Raw genomic sequence first — 24,672 nt, forward strand, 5'->3', positions numbered from 1 at the left:
TCATGAGAAGGGAACACAGTGTACAAAGTGAAAGAGGGGACTCCAGAGGTCTTCAGTGAGAAATGCAGCACCGGAATAGACGGGCAGATGCTATATGCGGCAGCAGCCAGTGAGCGATTCTAGCCCGCTTTGTCCCCTGGAGAGGATGCTGGAAGCCACTCCAGGGGAGGGTGACCGAACCCAGAAAGCAGCTGTGAGCTCATTTTAGCATTCCTACTATCATGCTTCCACCTCGACAGCCATGGGGAGGCAGCTGTGGTGAGGCTGATGAGCTGCAAGGACTCAGGCCCCACCCAACGCCAGAGAGATCAGGCTCATCCTCAGTCACTCTGGATGTGAAAGTCACAAAATTGTCACTCTCACTCCTGTGGCTGACTGGACTGACTGCATGCAACATGGACCTGTGATCTGACTGCTTGCTTTATTTGCCAGCATGAGCAGGGATACACTCTTGAATACGGGCTCCAAACCTAAAAGTACAGATCCTAAAAGAAAACTGTATATTTCTCCACAATCATGGAGAAATTTCTCTCTCGTGTGTGGGTGTGGCTTTTAGTTTCTTTTGATTTTTTTCTCCACCTGTTTCCTAGGGCTTGGGAAATTTTTGTCCTTCTGCTTTGCTTATTTCATTTTCTTTTTTTCCTTGCATTTTCCTTTTCTCCCTTTAATTATTTCTTAATTTTACTCTTTATAATTTTTGCCCCTTGTTTTCTTTTACCCTGTTTCTTGCCATTTTTTCTTCTACATTTACCTAATTCTGTAAACAACCTCTACTCCCCAGTAAGACTTTTTGTATCACTTTTTTCTCCTCATACAGTGTAAGGTTTAAAGGCTTTCTTCTTGTGTTTTCCCATTCCTAGGCCCTATATCTTTAATAGTATAAGCTGTAAAACTTCATTAATCTGATAGGTAACTGTTAAATTACTATTGAATTCTATTCAGGGAGATAACAGCTGTCATGTTAGTACATATTAGCTGTTAGTTCTGACCTGGCTTGTCTAAATGTTTACATCCTCATGGATATCTTCTCTGGGATTAAGCATGATATGTAATTAGTTCTTATGGTATGTTAATATGTAATGTTTCTTGGATGTTACTACTATAGCTGATTGGCTTGATATTAACAATGTTATATAGTTCATGGTATTTGTCTGTAAGCCAGTGCTCTAATTATGTTTGTACATTAATAACACTTGAGTGCACTCCCAGAGAACATGGTTGCTGGGCTAATGACATTGTATTCTCCCTAAACTAACCAAGGTAATCATATCAGGGCTTTGGCAAAGGATTACAGTGAGTCATGCTCAAGTGTATCAGTGAAAAGCGACTAAAGGTATCTGTATAACAACAAAGTCTTTAGACTCTAAGTACGTACACACCTCAGCATAAAACAAACCAACAGCAATAGAATAATGAGGTGGCAGGCAACAAGACACCTCACAGAGCTCCCAGCTCCACCAGTTCCAAGTCAAGGGTCGCCAAAGTGCAGAGAACAGAAGCCACAATGAATTAGTTAAAAACAGGAGGTTAGGAAACAGCTCAAAGAGATACTCAGTAGGATTAGAGAATATGTAACTAAACAGGTAATGGAGGTAATAATGAAAAAGATGAAGGGGCCTTCAAAAGACACCAGTAGAAGGCTAGATACACTAAACAAGATGATCCAAAATATGAGTGGCCAGTTTACCAAAGAATGAGAGCCCATGAAAAAGGTTTCAAACAGAAATCCCCAAGATTAAAAAATCCTATTGAAAGTATGGGGAACAGAACCAACCAGGGAGGACAGAATTTCAGAACTAGAAAACAATGATGCTTTCAAAAACCAGCCACTGAAGGACACCTTACAGAGAACATGAAAAATGGACAAAAAAATACAATTATATCAGGTACAGGTACAAGTCCCCTATGATTAATGTGTAATGTACCAATAAACAATTTAAAATGGACAAAAAACCTTGATTATTCAAAGAAGGCTAACTGAAGAATAATTGGAGTAAGTGTGAAACCCAAAGACAGCATAGATGGCTTAAAAACCTGTTCACAGAAACAGTGGCAGGACACTTCTGAAATTACAGGAAAAATTATAAACATGGCTGCGGGGTACAGAACCCCAAGTAGCCGTGACCAAAAGAATCCCTCATGCCACATTATACATAAATATCATTTTGAGGTTCTTTTCTTCACATGCTCATAAAAGTCTATTTTGTCAACTTCAATATGTTTTTGTTTCAACTTAGAATGCGTTTCACTTTGCTGAATATCTTCCAATTAGTTGTGCTAAATATTTGTTAGAAATCTTAATAGTAGCTAGTTTGATAGCCTACTCAGTACCAGTGTTTTTTCCTTAAATATAAAGTCATATTTTACACCTTTAGAAAGGTGAGATAGCTTATTTATTGCCACTCAATTAAGTGGCTGAAGCCAGACATGTTTAAGCTCTCAAAATTTGTGTAGAAAACAGTTTTTCTTTTGAGCATCTATCACATGGCAAAGTATACATCTTTAGAAAGGTACAACTTTATAAATCTTTATAAATTATGTGTAACTGCTGGTATTCAGCCACTATTTATACAAACTGCAATTTAGTGTACTCAAACTTTTACTTAATTTTCACAATAATTCCATTTCACTGATTCACTTACTTAGTTAATTTTTGTGACAGGCTCTTGCTGTGTATTCCAGGCTGGCCTGCACTTACTGTGTACACAGGCTGCACTCCAGCTGGCAGCTGTCCTCGGTGGCCTCCTGAATGCAGGTGTTGCAGGTGTGTGCCTTTGCGCTGAGCTCTTCCGTTTTAAGTTACTTGCTTTCTTCCCCAAGTTAGAAAAGTGTTTCAGGGGAAGCACACATATTCAAGACCAACCGCCTGTGAGTGATGCCACGTATCTTCCTGTAAAGGCAATGATCATTTAGATTGTACCAGTTTTTTCCTGAACTTTTAAGAATTTGTTCTTTGTGAATCTTATCTGATTTGCTGAATGTTGCTTTATTTTACCGTTTTCCTCTCTGGTTTCCAATACTGTTGTATCATTTTTCATGGAACATGGTTTCAAACAAGTTCCCTTTTGCTCTTTGCCTTCCTTTAATTAGCATTTTTCTCTGAATTCTCATAGCCTATATCTAATCCAATTTTTAGCACTTGTTTATTTTTTGGTGTGATATTTTCTTAGCCTGAAGAAAAAAAGTTAGTGCTTTTATCGTCTCGACAGTTCTTTGCCTTGTATTCAGTATTTAGTAGAACTAGTAACTTTGTGCTTTTCCTCAGGATATGAACTCAGCCCAAAATTCAACTAAAACTTAACACTGGATGGCTTTGTTTTTATGGTACTGATTGTTTTCAAATCATGACTCATGCAAAATTCCCAACTCCTTTACTCTCTACAAATTTAAATGTCTGGCCATTTAATTTCAGCATTGGCTTTATCAAGTGTTTTGAAAAATCAATGATAAATTGCTTCCTTCATCACCAACCAGACAAAAGCTAGTTTCTGCTCGAAGTCCAAAATTTTCCATTACTGAAACTCACAGATTCAAGATGGACAGTTAATTATTAACATAAAACCACGGGAAGACATACCTTAATCTAATTGCTGAAAATCACTGATGGAAATAAAATCTTAAAATCAGAAAAAAAAAAAAAACCACTGTAGGTACCCAACAGTAAAGATAAAAATAACAAGTGATTCTGTATCAGAAACTATGACAGTGTCTTCAAGTTTACGTATCCTTTGACTTATTTTGGGATTGGGTCATGGTAAATATCATGTTTTACAAATCATAAGACACTTAGCTGGAGATACTGCTGTCCTAACCTGACCATACTTGAAATTCCACCAAAGCTGAGAGAACTCAAAGCAGAGCTTTTGGGACTGAAGGAATGAACCTCATATTTCTCAGTAGTAGAAATCAAAATATGACTCTGCCAAGAGTCCTCTGAATCCAATTCTTTGTTTTTAAGCATCTAATTCAGTGCTTTCTGTGGGAAGAACTACTTAGGAGTTATGCACTGATAATAGTGAAATTTTGTTATGTTTTGAACAGTTATCTCTTACAAATTGCCAAAATGCATATCCTCAGCTTCTTAAATGAGATTTGGAAGATTCTGTAAAACAGTGTTTTCATTGTCTCCTGCCGTTATAATTTTGGCTTATTTCTATGAGTAAAGTTGACTTTAATGGCAGGTGGAAATTACAGCACTGAACAGTTTGATCTAATTGATACTGATAAGTATCTTACCAAATCGTACAATGGACATTTGTTTCAGGACCCAATGGAACATTCACCAAGAAAAAAACATATACTGGGGTCAATAAGTAAATCTCAGTAAGTTTAAGAGGGATGAAATCTTTTAAAGTATTTTCTTTGGTCACAATGAAATTAAAATTATCTGGATAAATTTTAAATATTTGTAAATTAACATACTTTTAAATAACTAAGGGTCAGTGAAAAATATGGGTGAATGAAAAATAAAACATAATTGATGGAATTTAGCCAAAGTATTGTCTAGGGGCTGGGGATATAGCTCAGCAGCATAAGCACCTGCCTGGCAAGGGCAAGGTTCTTAGTTTGATTCCTTTTACAATAAAAAAAAAAGCATTGTCTAGAGAAAGATTTAGTGTTCATTTTAGGAAATAAATATTGTAATTATCCAAGTTCTTTTTAAAACTAGGAAAGGAAGAACAAATTAGCTTAAAGTATCCAACTGGAAAGCAAAGGGCAGAAACTAATGATAAAATATATTGAATAAAAACTTGTTTTGTGAAAAAAAAAAAACACCGAGTATATAAAATGTCTGGGGCTGGGGGTTTAGCTCAGTGGCATAAGTGCCTGCTTGGCAAACATGAAGTTGTGAGTTCGATCCCTGGTACCAAAAAAAAAAAAAAAAAAAAAAGTCGGTTAATTCATATGGTTTCTGTAATTTGTTAGGTTAATCAACAATGTGTGAAAGCATATTAGGAACTCTGGGGTTTGGGGAGGGTTGTGGATATTGACTTATGAGTTCATTACAAAAGGCAGTCAGTGGACTCTTGTAGAAATTTCCTGTCTCTCTTTCAGATCGTGACTAAACAGATGAATACATTTGTCAGATTTTTTCCAGACTAGTAAAACTTATTAGAGGCCCCAGAATTAAAAGCAAAATATACATATTGATTCACTTTCATCCTGCTGCACATTCTGGTAGATAAATCTAGGACACATTCTACTGTACAAGTCTTGCTCCTTAAGACTAATACACTTGGAGCCCTGCATTAAAATTTTCTTTATTTTAAAGGGAATAAAGCAAAACAAAATGGAACAAAACAAAGCACAATGATACTGGATTTCAAAAACAAGACAGAAGGAAAACTTCCATAGTTGCTGTACTGCATATTGTTATCCTCTAAATAGATGCTCAGACTATCGGCTTTAAGCCTGCAAAGTCAATCAAGCAATACCAGCATTAAGTTGTTTTTTGCTTCAGTTGCTATCATCTTAGCCTGTGTTCCTCCGAATCAGTTGGTTACTTATGGGGATGTGGGTGCGGGTGGGGCCTGGCCTGGGCACTGGCTGGATCACTAAAGGGTGTAGTTTGGCTTCTTGGTTCTGCTCTTGGCCCACAACTGCCTTAACTAATTCTTTATTCTCCTTTCCTTAAGCACATACATTTTTTTTTTAAAATTAGCACATGTTTGTGGACAGAATAGTGATGTCTGTTCTGAGGAAATGCTGTGTGGATGTCCCGTGTGTTTATCATTTTCACTTCCTTTCCTTTTACATTTCCTTCCCCTTCCCCTGAGTCTCTTTGCTATCTAAGAGTTTGGCTTCTGGTTTCCTCTCATCCCTCTGTTATTTTTATTTTTATTTTTTATTTTGAGGAGGTACCAGAAATTGAACTCAGGGCATCATGCGTGCCAGGCAGGTGCTGTACCACTAGTGAAATCCCCAGCTCCTGTTTGTTATTTTACTTACTTATTTCCAACCATCTTCCTGCAAGTAACATGTAAATAGGACGAGGTGAAACATTTTCCAACTTTATGAGTCCAACATGACTCTGATTAAAAAAAAAAAGCAAAAGCATGAGATAGAACATTTCCCAATTTTGAGTCCAACATTAATAGCAAAGCAAAAGCCCAGAATATATCACTATAAGAAATTAAAACTATAGATCATTATCTTTCATGAGCACTGATGTAGACAACCTTAAACAAATTTGAGAAAATTGAACACAACATATCAAAAAGATAGTGTCTGTAGAATGTAAACTTTAAAATTTGAGACTCCATTCACTGTATTAATAGAACAAAGAAAAAATCAGTCTCATTAGATGTGGAAAACTATTTGATACATATTTAAGAAAAATGAGTAGATACAGTAATTTTTTCAGTTTGATGAAGAATGTCTTTGATAAACCTACAGTTACTGTGATACTTATTGGTGAAAGACAATGCTTTACCTCAAAGCCAAAGCTGTGTCTACAGAAAGATTTAATTGCAAGAATATTACCTCTTAATTATGTTTATTTTCCATTACATTGAATTTTTTTGATAATGAAGGCAGAAAAATAAGCATAACTCAAAGGAGGGAGTAAAAGTGTCTATGAAAATGGCATCTGTTTTAGACTATTCTAAGAAATTTTGGGGCAAATGGTAGCAGGAGCAATAATTTACCAAGCTTTCAGGACCAAAGTCAATATACAGTGTTTTAAAATATCATGTAAGGCAGTATAGAGTGTAAAATACTTTGGTGTAAATTTACGGTTCTTCTGTAGTACACTGAAAACTCATATATTGGTGATGAGGCAGAAATGACTGTCATATTTTTGTTTTGGAAGACAATCTTATTAAGATGTTAATTCTACCTAAATTTATGTGTAGATTCAATTCATTCTTGATATCACAGCAGGACTGTATTTTTTATTTTATTTTGTGGTACTACTGATTGAATTGAATTCTTGCAAATGTTGGCAAGGACTGTTCCATCTAGCTACACACCCAATCTTTCTAGCACACTGTTAAAAATAGAAATTGGCAATGTGATACCAAAACTTATATTGAAATGAAAAGAATAGGAACAGCCCAAGCCTTTTGATTTAAGGATTTAAGGCATATTCTACCTGATTTGAAGACCTCAGTCAACTTAGTGGTATTAACTTAAGGAAAGAGAATAATGGAATAGAATAGTGGCCTAGAAGTGGACTTATACATCTTTAGTTTTAAGCAAACATGTCAAGGATATTCATTGGGGGTAATTAATACATTCAATAATTGTATCTATATCAGCTGGACATTTTTCTTGCACAAAAGAAAATACCTTGAGCCTTATCTTACATTGTATATTACAATTAATCATAGATTGAAGGAGCTGAGATGGCTGAATAAAAATACCATTTACAAAACTGTGAATGAGAAGAATTATGGCAACACAACATAAAACATATTTTGAGAAAAATGAAAAATGGAGAACTCTGGGAATAAGCCAAGAAGTGACAGGAACCCTAAACAGCACTGAGAATCGGAAAATCAATTTAGAGAGAAAAAGAAAGCAATTAATAATTTAAACCCTAGTTTCTTTAATGGAATGCGAAACTGGAAACTCTTGGCACAAACTGGGAAAATGCAAACAAACCTGCTAATAGCCACAGACTAGCGGCTGTCACTTTTAAGAAATGTACATAGCACTTACAAGCTTTAAATGCAATTTGGAGAGTTAGTCTAAAGGGAACTCCTGTGCTCCAAAGTGACTCACTTCGAAACAATTGGAATCCTCCAATTCCCTGGGTTCACACTACCATAAAAGATGCTTCTAAAAGTCATCTTATCTCCTTCTGGCACCTACTTTGTCATGCCATGTCAAAACCTTTGGGCCACTAAGTGCCTTAGTATCAGAGATCAGTCCCCTCAAAACGTCTTGCTGCATCAGCAACAGAGACCGTCAGGGCCACAAGCCTGAGACCCACTGTGATTACCCCAGTTTCATCCATGTTCATGCTTCCAGAGCTGGGGAGATGCCAGAAGAGCCCTGCTGCTCCAGGGATACAACCAGATCCCACAGCTCACATTGGAACCAGTGGCCCCAACCCCTACCAACACCCACACTAGTCTGGCAGGATCTTGGGGAAAGCCTTCTAACCAGCCCATGGTCTTGGGACTGGAAATATTGGTGCTGAAAAGCCTTTGCATCACTCAAGCTTGTTCCTAGGGACCAGGGAAAGGGCCCGCCTATCTTCAGTTCCTTTGCCCTACCAGAGCTTTCCCCATGGAGCATAGGGATGCTTCCAGCCACACTCTGAAGCTCCAGGACCACAGATACCAAGCCTGCAATCCTTAGCACCACCTGTATTGAATCTACAGAATTTGGCAAAGGTTTGCCTGACATCCTACACTTCAAGAGACATGGATACCAGTGCCATTGACCACATGTATGTGCATAGGCTTTGGATGACCTTGGGAACATGTCCATAGCCATGAACTTTGGACCACAGGTGCTGGTACCAAAAGACATGGTACCATTTATGTTTGTCCTGTTGCAGTTGGAAAGTATCATCTGGGTTCCACAGTCCCATGAAGACAGCTAATAGTGTTAAAAGCTCCAGCATCAACTGCTGTGGGCTTAGGGAAAGTTCTATGTTCCAAAACCTTGAGGCCATGATTTGCATTGCCACAGACACCAGCAGCCCCTGTGCTCGTTTGGTGGCACCTGGAAGTGAGGAGATAAGAGCTTGCGGGGAATAGCTAAGGACCAAACACAGTTCCATGTGGTCATGGAGCTGTGGTAATGCCATGTGGGGCACGTGGTAATGCCACCATGATCCACTCCTTTCAACTAGTAGGTCTAGTTTCAAGTAGGTCTTACTACTTGTTTCTGTCACCCCCCAATAATGCCATGAATTTATAATCTTATCAGTATGTCAGCCCTTTGAGGAAGTTAAAGGAGTCATGATCCAATCCCTTCTCTTAGGCCTGCCTGTGAGTATGCTGCATTGCCCTCAAGCTGCCAATACATTAGTCTTTTGGGGTCAGTGCATATTTAAGCCATAACATTTATAAATCACCTGTTTTTATAAAAAGGAAAGCCTAAAGTATTCATTTAAAAAGTGTCAGAATTTTTTTTGAAGCAGGATCTCATTATATAGTACAATTTGACTTGAACTCACTTTGTAGCCCTTCAAACTTACAGCAATCCTCCTGCCTCAGCTTCTTATGTGCTGGGATTACAGGTGTGTGCCACCACGTCCCAGAGTGTCAGAATTTAAAATAAATTTAGTAAATTTCAAGCTGTAAACCATTACTTATTGTTTACATGTATTGATATACCATAATTTATTCCATAAGGATATAGGAATTTTTATAGAATTTAAAAATATAACCAAAGACCTAACAGAGTGAAAACTACACATACTTTAAAACTTTGTGTCCTTGTAAAGATTTCCTTGGTCACAGAAAACACTCATTATAAAAAAACAAGTTGCAATTAATTAAAATTAAAACTCATCTTTTATTATTATTATTTTTACTTTTTTTGGAACTTGGAATCAATCTCAGGACCTCGTGCTTGTCAGGTAGGCACCATGCCACTCAGGTATATTCCCAGCTCTAACTCTGTGTCTTTAAAATATGCATTGTTTTGAATATGAAAAAATGAGTCACAGGATGGAAGTAAATGTTTATAAAAGATATCTGATAAGGTATTTGTGTCCAGACTTTGTAAGAAAACTCCTGAGTTTAGTAATACAGCAGTGTAAAACATGAATGAGATTTAAATAGACATTTCAGGGAGATATGAACAATAATACCAAGTGATGTAAGAGTGTTAGACAACTGGATTTTTTTTTGTTTTGAGTACTGGGGATTGAACTCATGACTTCACGTTTGTCAGCAGGCACTTACACTGCTGAGCTAAACCTGGAATTCTTATAAGTTGCTGATGTGAATGTAAAATATTAGAGAATATTTTGCCTATTGCTTTCTTAAAAAGTTGAAGTTATACTTGACACTCAACCTAGCATTTCCACTTACAAGTAATTAGGAGAAATGAGATGTTATTATGATTTACTAAATGTTTACAGTTAAAGTTGTGATGATATACAAATGTTTACAGCAGATTTATTTATAGTAGTCACAGGCAGGAAGAAATCATTAGAAGTTTTGGAATACCTACGGTAATCATCAGAAGAATAAACTATTAAAAACAATATGGAGTCAAAATGAATTTTTTAAAAATTTGATTATGAAGGAATTCATCAATTGAAGAACATCAGAGTAAAAATGTTTTAGTGTTTCTATGTCAGACAATCACAAGCAAACATGTATGATGTAAATACAGAAGAAAAGAAATTATTTGATTGATTAGAGTTACAATTTTTACTTTTGGAGAAAGCATCTAGCCACATAGTTATGTTTGTTGACTATTCTGGTTGGCTGCTTTTAACTTCTGTGTTATTTAATATAGACATTTACAAGAAATAGTCCAAGTGAAGTTTCATTTATATTTGCCATGAAGCATGGTTAACATCACTTAGGAGACCTGCTAATTTTTTCAGCGCTTCCTCAGGCCTGGTCTCCATTTAAATTTTTCTTAAGAAAACTTCACACATGTGCACATGTGCACACATGCACACGCAACAATGTGAATAAATCTCATAATGATTTTGCTAGGTAAAAAGTCAGTCTTTTGATTCTTCTTACTGAATTATTGTATTTCTGAATAAGAAAGGTACAGTAATAGCAGACTGTGATTACTAGATTTTGGGAGTGGAAGAAAAGTATTGCCTGCAAGGGATACAGGAGGAATTTGGGGGAGTGATCAGAATATCTTAAGTCATGAGTTTTTAATGTTTTCATTAGTATACATTTGCACTATCTGCATTTGCATTTAATTCATAAAGTAGGCCCATGAGCTTAACATGTCCTGATTCTTTTTATTTTCCTTCCTTTCTCTGCCTACTGATTTAGCAACTATGATTTGTGCAGCTATAAACATGGGTGTGTGAATATTGGTGTAATGTGATGCCTTTAAATATTTCCCTTTAACTGGGAGTTTGTTTGGTTTGGGGATCATCATGGTCCTGGCTTCCAGAAATGATTTGGGGAGTATTCCCTCCTTTTCAATTTCACTGAAGAGTCTGAGGAACATTGTAACCTCCTTAAAGGTCTTGTAGAATTCAGCAGTGAATCCATCAGATCCTGGCCTTTTCTTAGTTGGTAGGTTTTTTAAAATTACAGCTTCCTGGGCTGGGGATTTAGCTCAGTGGCATAAGTGCCTGCCTTGTAAACATGCAATCATGAGTTTGAGCCCCAGTACCCCCCCAAAAATTACAGCTTCCATTGGTTTTTATTGGATTGTTCAGAATTTTTATGTCTTCTTGGTTCAGTTTTGGTAATTTTTATGAGTCTAGAAATCTTCATTTCTTTAAGATTTCCCATTTTGTTGTGGTATAATTTTTCATGGTAGTTACTGTCTTCTGGATTTTGACAGCTTCCGTTTCCCTTTTTCATTTCAAGGCTATTGAATGAGTTTTTTTTCTTTCTTTTCATAAGTGTGGCTAAGGTTTATCTATTTTGTTTATTCTTTCAAAGAATGAACTTTTTGATTCATTGAGGTTCTGGCAGGGAAGTAGATGTAAAGAGGAAGATAAAGAATGGCCAAAATTGTCATAATTAAGAAGGATTGATACAAATGGTTTTAGGGAAAAGACAAATGCAGAAGGAAACTTCCAGGTAAGAAGACAGTAAAATAGAAGTATATTTCATGTGAGTTTCCAACTGAGAAAAATTAAGAGTTAGAAAAAAGTACACTCAAGGACAGAAAGAGAGGATGAATTCTAGAAATCAAAAACAAGTGATAAAAGACCTAAATCCTAGGAGAAATAGGCAATGCAGAGAAAAATACAAAATAGTGTCACACAGACAAACCCAGCTTATTTTGGCGGGGAAGGGGAGCTGACTCACAAAGCACAAGGTAAGCCTTCAGAGCGCCTGCCCTTCCAGTACTAAACAGTGGGCTGGTAGCCCTATCCACACGTGAAACGTACAGTCATTACAAACCATAAATCTAGTGGGAGAATTTAGTTTAAAAGTGGCTTCGGTGTGGCAGACTGGCTTTGGAGAAAGGAATTCACTGCAGTGCTCACCAGATCTCAGAGTGGTATAAGCAGGAGCTTAAGGTACAGAAAATTGTTTGGAACTGAGCTATTCTGGGGATCAGAAGTTGAAGACCAAGTGTACATCAGGGTTCTTGGGGGCCTCTTGCTATCAGTGACTCAGTGGGAGATACTTACAAGAGGGATATGTGGAGAATGGGAAGGTTAGACCATGTTCATGGATCATCACATTTAATATTGTTAAAATGGTCATTTATTGAGAGAAATCTACAGATTCAATGCAGTCCTTATTCAAACCTTATGCAAACCTTATGGGTTTTATTACTTATTCAAAATGCCAATGACATTCCTCACAGAACTAGAAAAAAAATACTAAAGTTTAAATGGAAAATGAAAGACCCAGAAAAACTAAAAACAATTTTGAACAAAAACAGCAATGCAAGAGGCATCACAATACCTGATTCAAAATATACCTGAAAACCTTATTAACAAAAATAGCATGATACTGGCACAAAAGCCTACATATAGAACAATGCAATCAAATAGAGGACACTGAAACAATGCAACACAACTGTGGCTTTATGGCTCTTGTCAAAGGGACAAAAAACAAAAACAAAAACAAAAACAAAAAACACTTGGGCAACCCATTTGGGACCCCTCCAAGCTCTCAGGAACTGTTCCTATTCCTTATTAGCTTTTCCTTCAATACATTTTCCTAGTCTTAACCTCTGATGTTCCTTAGAAAGCATTCTTTGACTTTGGGGAATGTGAATTCTCATATTGGACATCTAGCAGCTTGTATTGTTTGGAGGTCGCATATCATTTGGATGCTCCACCAAGATAGCTGGAAGGAGGAGCTATTTTCTTTGCTCTGTGCATTGTGGGGGCCCAGCTGAGCCCTCCCTCAGAGTTGCCCTAGGGGAGCGAGAAGAGGCCTTTAACTGGGAAGACAACATGGACGCTGCCCTTGGAGAGGAGTCAGCTCCCCAGCAGCCAGTGCAAGAAGCGCACCCACCTGCTCTTCCATCCTCCTGCCCACTCACAATGCAGCCAGCCTCTGCAAAGTGGTCTGATCTAAGAGACTATGTCTTCACTGAATTGTGTGTTGGAGATAGTACAGATGTTAATGAAAAATTCAAACTTACTCTCAGTTGTCTTGGAGGAAGTGATAATTTTAAATATTAAATGAAATAGGTCTTTTTTCACTGCACTGATCCAAGTGACTCCAAGCATAAAAGAACAGACAGATAAATCTTACGCTGTTTACATAAAGGAGAATCTGGCCACTCATGGTCTCGGTTAACCAAAGAAAGGGCAAAGGTTTTTTTTTTTTAAATTTTATTTAAAAGGAAAAAGAGAAAAAACAAAAACAAAACAAAGCGGTGTAAGGGTACAAGTAATACAGAACTACAAAAAAAAAAAAAAAACAGTAAGAAATCACCAGTTAATAGATTACATATTATCATCTTAGAGATAAGTTGCTCAAGTCACAGTATCAAAGCATACAAAGTGGACACTCAAACAGTGAGACTGCAAACAGTTGTGTTCAATGATCCAACCAAAAACATTAATATGATCAGCTATTTAACACCCCTAAACACACTTGCTGTTGTATCCTTTAGAGCACTTTTTTCCCTCTCTTTTTTACAACAAAATTTACACATTTTGGGTTTTATTACTCCTTAGTTCTTATTACTTTTTTTGGGGAGAGAATAAAGTCAAATATGGCAAAACAAAGCTGTCAGTCAAAACCAAGGATAGACATAGCACATGATGTAAAAACAGAGTACAAGGTTATCAACAATGGTTATCAATAATGTCTCTTGTTTCCTTAAAAAGAATTGTCTATCTCATTAGGTATTATAAAGTTGAACAAAACAGTACAGAACAAGATCAATAAAACTTAGGCATTGAAAACATTACAGGACTTCCAAAGGAGACAATAGTCAAATCAGAATGAGCATCTTAGTGAATCTTATTGCCTTCAAAGTAGTTACCTATACCCTTAAACTTGATACTATCATACAGAATGGAACAGAGTCTAATCAGTCAAAACAAGATCGTGGGAGTATTACAGGACTTCAAAACAAGTTAATAGGAAATTAAAAAAAGTTACTATTATATATCCTGCTAATTTTTAAAATTTTTCCCCTTAATTAAAAAAACCATAAAAAATAACTAAATAATTTTTTAATGAATAAGGGAGAGATTGAGATAAAAAAGGACATAACAATATAACAATACAGGTCAAAGCATGACTGTTTCAGCAACCTAGTGCTTCACCACCAAATAACCCGACTTAATAGTAGTTGCCATAGTGTCTGTCTTTTTCCTTGAAATATTTGAATAAAACTTCATATACTATAGCTTCAAATATTTCCATATCAAGAAGCCCAGAATAAAGCCTTTCCAATATATAAGTGAAAACTTTATAAGGCTTCAAGGTCACATAATGGGGAATCATGATTACCACATATTTTTATATATTTGAATCATTACTTACATTAGGGAAGCTATTCTGTATTCACACATGTGAGATTGATTTATTTCACTTATGAGTATGGTCTCAAGCTGTGCCCATTTATTGATAAATATCTCAATGTGATCCTTTTTTATAGCTGAGTAATACTCCATTGTGTAGAAATACCACAACTTTTTTATCCATTCCTCAGTTGATGGACACTTGGGTTGTTTCCAAGATCTGGCGATTACAAATTGTGCTGCTATAAACATAGGTGCACATAGATCACTGTGGTATGATGCTTTCAGTTCTTCTGGGAATATGCCTAGAAGTGGAATAACTGGAATAAATGGGGCTTCCAATTCGAGCTTTTTGAGAAATCTCCAGACTGACCTCCACAAAGGTTGCACCAGTCTACACTCCCACCAACAGTGTAGGAGAGTTCCTTTTTCCCCACAGCCTCTCCAGAATTTGTTGTTGTTGGTTTTCTTGATCCTGGCCATTCTTTCAGGAGTGAGATGGTATCTCAGTGTGGTTTTAATTTGCATTTCTCTAATGACCAATGATGATGAACATTTTTTCATGTATTTATTTGCCATTTGTATTTCTTCATCTGAGAAGTGTGTATTCATCTCAGATGCCCATTTTTGGATTGGATCTTTGAATTTTGGGGGTCTGAGATTTTTTAATTCTTTATATGTTTTAGACAAGAGTCCCTTGTCTGAGAGAGAGTTCACTAAAATCTTTTCCCAGTTTGTGGGTTTTCTTTTCACTGTGCTGGAGATTTCTTTTGACATGCAGAAACTTTTTAATAAGAAGTGGTCCTAGTTATTGATTCTGGGAAGTATTTCCCATGCGGTTTGATCCCTGTTCACGAATTCTCTACCTACTCGTATGTCTTGAAGGCTTCTACCCAATTTGTCTTCCAATAGATTTAGTGTTTCTGTTTTAATATTCAGATCTTTGACCCATTTAGATTTTAATTTAGTACATGGTGATAGACATGGGTCTAGCTTTAGTTTTGGGCAAATGGAGAGCCAGTTTTTCCAGCACCTTTTATTAAAGAGACTGTTGTTCTTCCAGTGAACCTGCTTGGCTCCTTTATCAAAGATAAGGTGGTTGAGTATGTTTTTAGTTGTGGTTGTATCTTCTAATCTATTCCATTGATCTTTGGCTCTGTTTTGATTCCAATAACATGTTGATTTTACTACTGTTGCTTTGTAGTATAACTTCAAGTCAGGGATTGTGATGCCTCCGGCCTTGCCTTTGCTGCTTAGAATTGCCTTTACTATTCTAGGTCTTTTCTGGTTCCAGATAAATTTTAGGAGTGATTTCTCTAGATCTATAAGGTATGTTGATGGTATTTTATTGGGATTGCATTGAATCTGTATAACAGTTTTGGGAGAATGGCCATTTTCACAATGTTTGTTCTTTCTATCCATGAGCAAGGGATGTCTTTCCATTTTCTGAGATCATCTTCAATTTCTTTTTTCGGTGTATTATAATTTTCACTGTATAGGTCTTTCACTTCTTTCGTAAGAGTAATTCCTAAATATTTCATTTTTTTGCTTGCTAATGTGAAGAGTGTAGTTTCTCTTATTTCCCTCTCTGTGATTTTGTTGTTCGTGTATAGGAATGCTATTGATTTCTGAGTACTGATTTTGTATCCAGCTACATTACTGAATTTATATATTGTATCTAAGAGTCTTTCAATGGAGTTTAGGGGGTCTTCTATGTAGAGTATCGTGTCATCTGCAAACAATGATAATTTAACTTCTTCTTTTTCTATCTTTACCCCTTTTATTTCTCTCTCTTGCCTAATTGCTCTGGCTAGTACTTCCAGTACTATATTAAATAGGAGTGGTGATAAAGGACATCTTTGTCTTGTGCCTGATTTTAAAGTAAAGTCTTTCAATTTTTGGCCATTTAGTATGATGCTGGCTGTTGGTTTGTCATAAATGGCCTTTATTATATTGAGGTAAAGACCATCTATTCCAATTTTCTGTAAAGTTCTTATCGAAGGCTTTTTCTGCATCTATAGAAATGATCATGTGATTCTTACTTTTGGCTTTATTGATATGGTGGATTACATTTATTGATTTACGTATGTTGAACCGTCCTTGCATTCCTGGGATGAATCCCACTTGGTCATGGTGTATAATCTTTTTGACGATTTACTGCATCCTATTTGCCAATATTTCATTGAGGATTTTTGCATCTGTGGTCATTAGAGAGATCGGTCTATAGTTCTCTTTTTTAGTTGGGTCTTTCTCAGGTTTTGGTACTAGAGTAATATTTGCTTCCAGGAATGATTTAGGAAGGATTGCTTCCCTTTCAGTTTCATTGAATAGTTTGAGGAGTGTCGGCATTAGGTCTTCTTTGTATTTCTTGTAGAATTCTGCAATGAATCATCTGGGCCTGGGCTCTTCTTTGTAGGTAAGAACTTACATTTTCAATTTCATTAACAGAGATTGGGTTATCCAACAGTTACAACCTCTTGATCTAGCTTTGGTACTTCATATGTTTCTAAGAATTTGTCTATTTCTTCTGTGTTATCAAACCTTTGAGAGCAGAGGTTTTCAAAATAGGTGTTGATGATCTGTATTTCTATTGGGTCTGTAGTGATTTCACCTTTTTCATTTCTTATTGCACAAATTTGAGCTTTTTCTTCCCTTTTTAAAATAAGGTTGGCTAGGGGCTTATCAATTTTATTTATTCTTTCAAAGAACCAACTCTTTGATTCGTTGATTCTTTGGATTGTTTTCTTAGTCTCTATTGCATTGATTTCTGCTCTGATTTTTATAATTTCCTCCCTTCTTTTGGCTTTGGGCTTGACTTGCTCTTCTTTTTCTAGCTGTTTGAGGTGTAGCATCACGTTATTTATTTGTATTCGTTCTGATTTCCTGATGTGGGAACCCCGGCAATAAATTTTCCTCTGAGGATGGCTTTCATTGCATCCCACAAATTCCGGTAAATTGCGTCTGCATTTTCATTTTTGTTTTAGGTATTGTTTAATTTCTTCTGTGACCCACTGATTACTCAAGAGTATGTTATTCAGTTTCCATGTGATTGTGGGATTTTTGCAGTATCTTTTATCATTAATTTCTAATTTCAGAGCGCTATGATCCGATAACATGCAAGGTATGATTTCAACTCTTTTGCATTTGTTTAAATATGTTCTGTGAGCTAATATATGGTCTATTTTAGAGAATGATCCATGTACTGCTGAGAAGAATGTGTATTCTGATGTTGTTGGGTGGAACATTCTGTATATGTCTATCAAATCCATTTGTTCGCAGGTGTGATTCAGTTCTGTTATTTCTTTGCTCATTTTCTGTCTGGTTGATCTGTCCTTTGGTGTCAATGGCGTATTAAGGTCTCGGGTTACAATTGTGTTACTGATAATTTGAGTTTTCATTTCTGTTAATAGTTGTTTTATATAGCTGGGTGCTCTGGAGTTTGGTGCATATATATTTAAGATAGATATCTCTTCCTCTTGGAGTTTTCCCCTAACGAGTATGTAGTGACCTTTTTTATCCTTTATGGTCATTGTTGGTTTAAAGTTCACGTTGTCTGCAAATAGAATGGCTACTCCTGCTTTTTTGGGGATTCCTGCTGCATGAAGTATTGTTTTCCATCCTTTGACTTTCAGTCTGTGAGTATTCTTCTGGGTTAGATGGGTTTCCTGGAAACAGCATATGGTTGGATTTTGTTTTTTGATCCATTCTGCTAGTCTGTTTCTTTTGATTGGTGCATTGAGACCATTTACATTAATGATTATTACTGTTAAATGCTGGTTTATTGTTGACATGTTATCTCTCTGCTGTTGCATCTTTATCTTTCTGCTTTGCTTAGTGGTTTTTTCCTTTGTGTGTCTAAACTGTCTTTCAATATTTTTTGCAGGGTTGGTTTGGTGTTCATGAATTTCTTCAGCTGTTCTTTGTCATGGAAGTATCATATTTCAGCATCAATTTTGAATGATAGTTTTGCAGGATACATCAGTTGGAAATCATTTTGCTTTAGGATCTGGAATACTTCACTCCATGCTCTTCTTGACTTTATTGTTTGTGCTGAGAAGTCTGCTGTGATTCTGATAGGTTTTCCTTTATAAGTGATCTGTCTTTTCTCTCTGACAGCTTTTAACAATCTGTTCCTGTGTTGGCTTTCTGGGATGGTGATTATTATATGTCTGGGTGTAGTTTTATTTTGGTTATGACTACTTGGAGTTCTATATGCTTCACTGATCCTGATGTCAGTTTCTGATCTCATGCTTGGGAAATTTTCAGCTATTACTTCTCTAAATATCCTCTTGACATCCTTTATGTTGTCTCCTTCTTTTTCATTAATCCCTATCATTCTTATGTTATTTTTCTTTGCATCATCTTGCAGTTGTTGAATTGTTGTTTCCTGATTCCTTGTTATTTTTAAAAGATTTTTCCTTTCCTGTTCACTAGCTGCAATCCTGTCTTCAAGGTCTGAAATTCTATCTTCCCTTTCATTAAGGCGGTTTTTACAACTTTCAGTGGAGTTTTTTATTTCCTGTATATCTCTGTGCATCTGCATTATGTATTCGGTTTATTTCTTATATTGCTCATCTAGGGAGTCTATCTTTCTGTTTAGTTCCTCCAATTTTTTAACTGTGTTTTGTTTAGATATATTCAGAATCTCTTTCATTTCTTTTATCATTTCTTCCTTTACCTGGGAGATTATTTCGAGTTTGAATTTCTTCAAAGCTTTCTGGAGTTGCTTGTTAATTTCAGTAGCTATTGTGTCAGATATTTGAGGTGAATGGCATATATTGTCTTGTATATACATCGCTCCTAGGGTTTCTTGAGATGGGCTCGAGGTTTGAGGTTGTAATTTGGTCTTTTGTTTTGTCATTTTCCTATATTTCTGTGTTTCAAGTGTTATTTGAAAGCTTCCTCAGGGTCTGTTGGAAATCCCCTTCTATGTTCGCAGCTCCTGAGACTCTGGCACCCCGTTACCCCAAGTCACTGGGCCTGTAGAACCAATGGCCCTCTTCTGCCTGTTTAGAACTCTGTAGTTCCAGATAAGCTGGGCTTCAGGGACACTGTGCATCCACCTGCTTGTTGGAAGCTCCACAGTTCTCCAAGCGCAGCCGGGATGGAGAGGTGGATGTAGGTGCCTTAAACCCACTTCTCCACTTCACTGCACCCGGAAACCTGGAGGGTCCCGAACAGTCTGGGCTTTGGGCAGAGTGCGCTGAGCACTTACCACAGCCCGCAGGGCCTCTGGATCCTGCGATTCTCCCCTGCTTGCTGAGATATCCACAGTCCTCTAGACACACGGGAAGGCTGATGCAGGCACCCCAGATCTGCCCAGCCCCTCCTATGCACATAGATGGTGAGGTGCAGGAGTCCCAAATAGGTGCAGGAGTCCCAAATAGTGGCAAAGGTTAATTGGCTTAGTGTGAACTTCGATATTTGGAAAGACTGGGAGGATGATTCCGCTGAAGCTCATTTTGTTTCTCTGAGATGGTGAACAACATGGGTGGTGAGGAGGGTGTAGATTTACCGGAAGTAGATGGAGCCGGTAATGATTCACAGGACAGTGATGATGAAAAATGCCACATCTGGAGTAAGCAAATGTCCTCACTTGAATTTTGAAAAAGAAAATAACTTTGCTGTAGGATTTCATAATTGAGAGGATTCCTGAGTTGATAGCTGTAAAGCTGGATGCTGTATTTGCCTCATTTAACTCATTTTTCCAATCTGTTTTTTTAAGGCTTCACTAAGGGTAGATAATGTACAATCATATGAGCAATTTTAAGCCACCTGAGGCATTATCCTTATGCATGAACATGTTCCACATTTTCATGAGCTGTTGAGGTCCTAGGAAACTGATACAGCAGTTGTAATAAAAAAAATTTCACCCAAGTCTGTCTTACTTCATAACATAGTTACTGACGTGATAGAAAATTCTCAGCATAGCAAAAGATAACTAAATTTTAGATTTTATTTATAGGCTCAAATTACTTGACACCTGAAACTGATAACCTGCCATTCCTCTGGTGTACCTTTAAGAATTATTCCACTAAAGTTTATTTTTCAAAAAATTTACTTCAAATTATTGTATGTCAGTGATCGTTTATCAGTGTTTCAGATGTGTCTTTGTTAAAACAAGTGACATTAATTTAGTTGGTTTTTGAAGCTTTTACATTTGGTATTGTTTGGTCTGTAAGCTTTTATATCACTGGGCCAGGGATTTAGCTCAGTGACATAAGTGCCTGCCTGGCAAGCGCAAGTTGATGAGTTCCATCCCTCAAAAAGCTTTTTACATCTTAGTATGGAGAATGAAAAAAGCTGTACATTGTTGCTTGGGAATCTGTGCATTTAGACCAGATTTGTACTTGCACTGTCAGGAGGGCAAATGAATGAAAAGATGTTAACACATTATTGGGCTTTTTTTCATTTCTATTTTTGATTCAACTTTACCCTAGCTGACAATTTCTGTTCGTGACAGTGGGGATTTTAAAAAAAAGTCTACATTTTTTGTAATAAACTTTTGGAAGTAAAAAACAAACAAACAAACAAACAAACAATAAACCACCACCAACAACAAACAAATATCCTTTTGATATATGGTGCTGGGTGCTGGATATCCATTTGTAGAATATTGAAGCTAGATCCCTCTCACCCTGTAAAAAAAATTCAAAATGGATCAAAGACCTACATATAAGATCTGAAACTTTGAAATCAGTAGAGAAAAATATAGAGAAGATGCTCAAAGTCATAGGTAGGAAAAGACTTCTTAAATAGAACTCCAATAGTACAGGAAATAATGGCAAAACTGAACAAAAGAGAGTATATCAAATTAAAAAGCTTATGCACACCAGTATGGAGAGAGCCTCAGTTAATTTTCTGACAGAGGATTAATATCTACAATATAAAAAACTGAACATGAGGGCTGGGGATTTAGCTCAGCGGCATAAGCACCTGCCTTGCAAGCAGGTGGTCGTGAGTTCGATCCCCGGTACTGATTAAAAAAAAAAAAAACCCAAAAAAACAAAAAAAACCTGAACATGTGTAAATATTGTATTGTCTCCCCAGTGTGAGAAACTGAAAAAATAAATAAGTTCTAAAATGTACAATAAATATTGTGAAATGGAAAGAAATCTTTCAAAAGGATTAAAAAAAAACTAGGATGAGCGAAAGGGGAAAAATAGTAGGGCAAAGGAAAAACATGGACATCAGTAGTAATATTAGTATCTTTTAGTTTATTAAAAAGAAAGGTTTGTGGGCTGGGGATTTAGCTCAATGACCTAAGTGCCTGCCTGGCAAGCACAAGGTGGTGAGTTTGATCCCTGGTACCAAAAAAAGAGAAAGGTTTGTGTTAATATTGATTGCAGAAAATTTATGCTCATATCTTGTACCTGTGCAACTACTTTAAAGATAATAACATGTAATGTATTAACTATTGTTATTCTCCTATCATTTTGTTATGGCATTTTATTTTACCTTTTTTTTATAAAAAACCTGCAAATTAGCTCAGTCAGTAAATGGGCAAGAAAATCAAACAGACACTTCTCAAAAGTAGAAGGCCAATAAGAATATGAAAAATACTCAACATGCTTAGCCATTAGGAATATGGAACTCCAAGCTACATTATTTTATTTCACCCCTGTTGGCTGTCATCAACAGTATAAAAAGCAATAAATACTTGTGAGGATGCTGGTGATAATGTTAATTAGTATAACTGCTACAGAACTCAGTATGAAGGTTTCTAAAAAAGCTAAAAGTAGAGCTATCATATCATCCTGCTGTTGCCCTCTTTGGTATATATTATAAAGGAATAAAGTCAGTAATTATAAAGATATTTGCATATATACCCATAATTCTCAATAACCAAGATATGGAACCAGCCTATGGAACCATCAATGGATGAATGAATAAAGAATATTTTTCAGCTAAAAGTATGAAATGTTGTCATTATTAAGAAAACAGGAAATGAGAATCATCAGATTGAGTAGAACAAACTCAGAAAGACAAGTTCAAATGTTTTCCCTAATATGTGCAATCTACAAACAAGAAGTTTGTATGAAAGTAGAAAGGAGATTATTAAACAAGATGAAGGGAAGAAAAAGGGGTGTAGATGTATGGCAGGACTATGGGGGAATGGATCTGATCAAAATTGGGGTTTGCTGTGGCATTTTCATACATGCATACTAATAGCATATTGTAATAGTATGATGTATGAAGGATTTCGGTTTTTCCCCATTTAATATGATGTTGGCAGTAGGTTTGTCCTAAGTGGGTTTTATCAGATTGAGCTAAGGTCTCTCCATACCTATTTTCTTCTTGATATAAACACATGTTGGATTTTCTCAAAGACTTTTTTTTTCTGCAACTCTTAAGGTGATCATATGATTTTTGTCCTTCTGTATATGCGATATATTATATTTATTAATCTGGATATGCTGAACTATCTTTGCTTCTGTGGGGTGAAGGCTATTTGGTCAAGATATAGAGTGTTATTGATGATTTGTTGCACTCTGTCAGTACATCACTGAAGATTTTTGCATCCCTATGTACTAAAGAGATTGGTCTGTAATTCTCTTTTTGTCTGTTAACTTTTAGGAATGACTTTTGGTATACTTCTTTCCTTTTAATTTCATTGAAGATATTGAATATTAGTGTAGATCTTCCCTGAAGTTTTTGTAGATTTCAGCAGTGAATCCATCTGGACCTGAGCTTTTCTTAGCTGATAGATTTTTTAAAATCACCACTTCAATTTCATTGCCAATAATTGGATTATTTAGGGTTTTATAATCTTGGTTTGGTTTTGGTAATTCATATGTGTCTCTGACTCTATCCAGTTCTTGTGAATTTTCCAACTTACTGCCATTCAGGTTTGCAAAATAGTTGTTAAAAATCTGTTTGATTTTGGCATCGTCTGTTGTGATCTCATCTTTTTTATTTCTAATTGCATCAATTTGGGACATTTCATTCCATTTTTAGGGGATTATTTTAGCAGAAGATTTGTCTATTTTGTTTATTCTTTTGAAAAACTTACTCTCTGATTCACTGATTATTTATATTGGCTTTTTTTGGGTCCCAATTTAATTGACTTTTGATCTTTGCTGTGCAGTTCAGGCTGGCCTTGAGCTCACTTTGTAGCCCAGACTGGTCTCGAGCTTACAACAATCCTCCTGCCTCAGCCTCCTGAGTGCTGGATTACAGGAGTGCCCCACCATGCTGGCTTCTATTAGACTTTTTGTCATTATTAGCTTCACTGTCTCTTTCTAGAATATCTTTCAGAATTTTTTTGAGTACTGATTTGGTGGTCATGAATCTCTTTAGATGCTTTTTATCATGACAATTTCTTATTTATCCATGAATTTCTAAAGATAGTTTCAGGATATATCAATCAGTCTTGGTTGGAAACTGTTTTCTTTTAGGGCTTAATGCACTTTACTTCTATCTCTCCTGGTCTTCAAGGTTTGTATTTTGAAGTCTGCTATAATTCTAATGTGCTTTTCCCTTGAAGAATTTCATTGGTTTTCTCTAATGGTTTTAAAGTTTCTATTCCTGTGTGGGGATTTTGGAATTGTGACTGTGATCTGTCATGGAGAAGTTCTTATCTGATCATGGCTATTTGAAGTTGTATATGCCTCATTTATCTTTTTCTTACGTGGAAAATTTCCTAGTATTATTTTAGTAAACTTTTTTACTGTCATTTACACTGTCTTCTGATTTTTTCACTAATTCCAACTAGTCTTAGTCTTCCTTCCTTATGAGCTGTTGGGTCCATTTTTCATGTTCTCTTGATTTTTACATTTTCTCTCATTAATTGCGGACAACTTCCCTGTCCTAGTTTTGACACTCAGCTCTTGCATTGCTTGCTGTTCCTGCTTCTATCCTTTTGATAGAATTTTTAATTTCCTGTATAGCTATTTGGAGCGTGTTCATGGACTCTGAAGTTTTTCTTTGCTGGTGACTCATGTTTTTCATCATTTTGTTAGCTCTGCTGGCTTCTTATTAGTGTCTTCTATAGACTCACTGATTGTTTTGCGTTTTTTTTTGGCTCAATATCAGTTTACTGTGTCTTCTGTGAACTTGCCCAATGCCTTATTGCTCTGTTTTGTTGTCTGCCTTGATACCATTTCAAATAA

General features: G+C 36.3%; 1 pseudogene; it reads left to right on the forward strand.

The window, feature by feature from the left end:
• Positions 1-12,837: 12,837 nt before the first annotated feature.
• On the forward strand, positions 12,838-20,167 carry LOC100734269 (prostaglandin E synthase 3-like; annotated as a pseudogene).
• Positions 20,168-24,672: the final 4,505 nt, after the last annotated feature.

The sequence above is a fragment of the Cavia porcellus genome, unplaced genomic scaffold (genome assembly GCF_034190915.1).
Source record: "Cavia porcellus strain 051 isolate PalLab524CR breed Dunkin Hartley unplaced genomic scaffold, mCavPor4.1 scaffold_1, whole genome shotgun sequence".
NCBI classification, from domain to species: domain Eukaryota; kingdom Metazoa; phylum Chordata; class Mammalia; order Rodentia; family Caviidae; genus Cavia; species Cavia porcellus.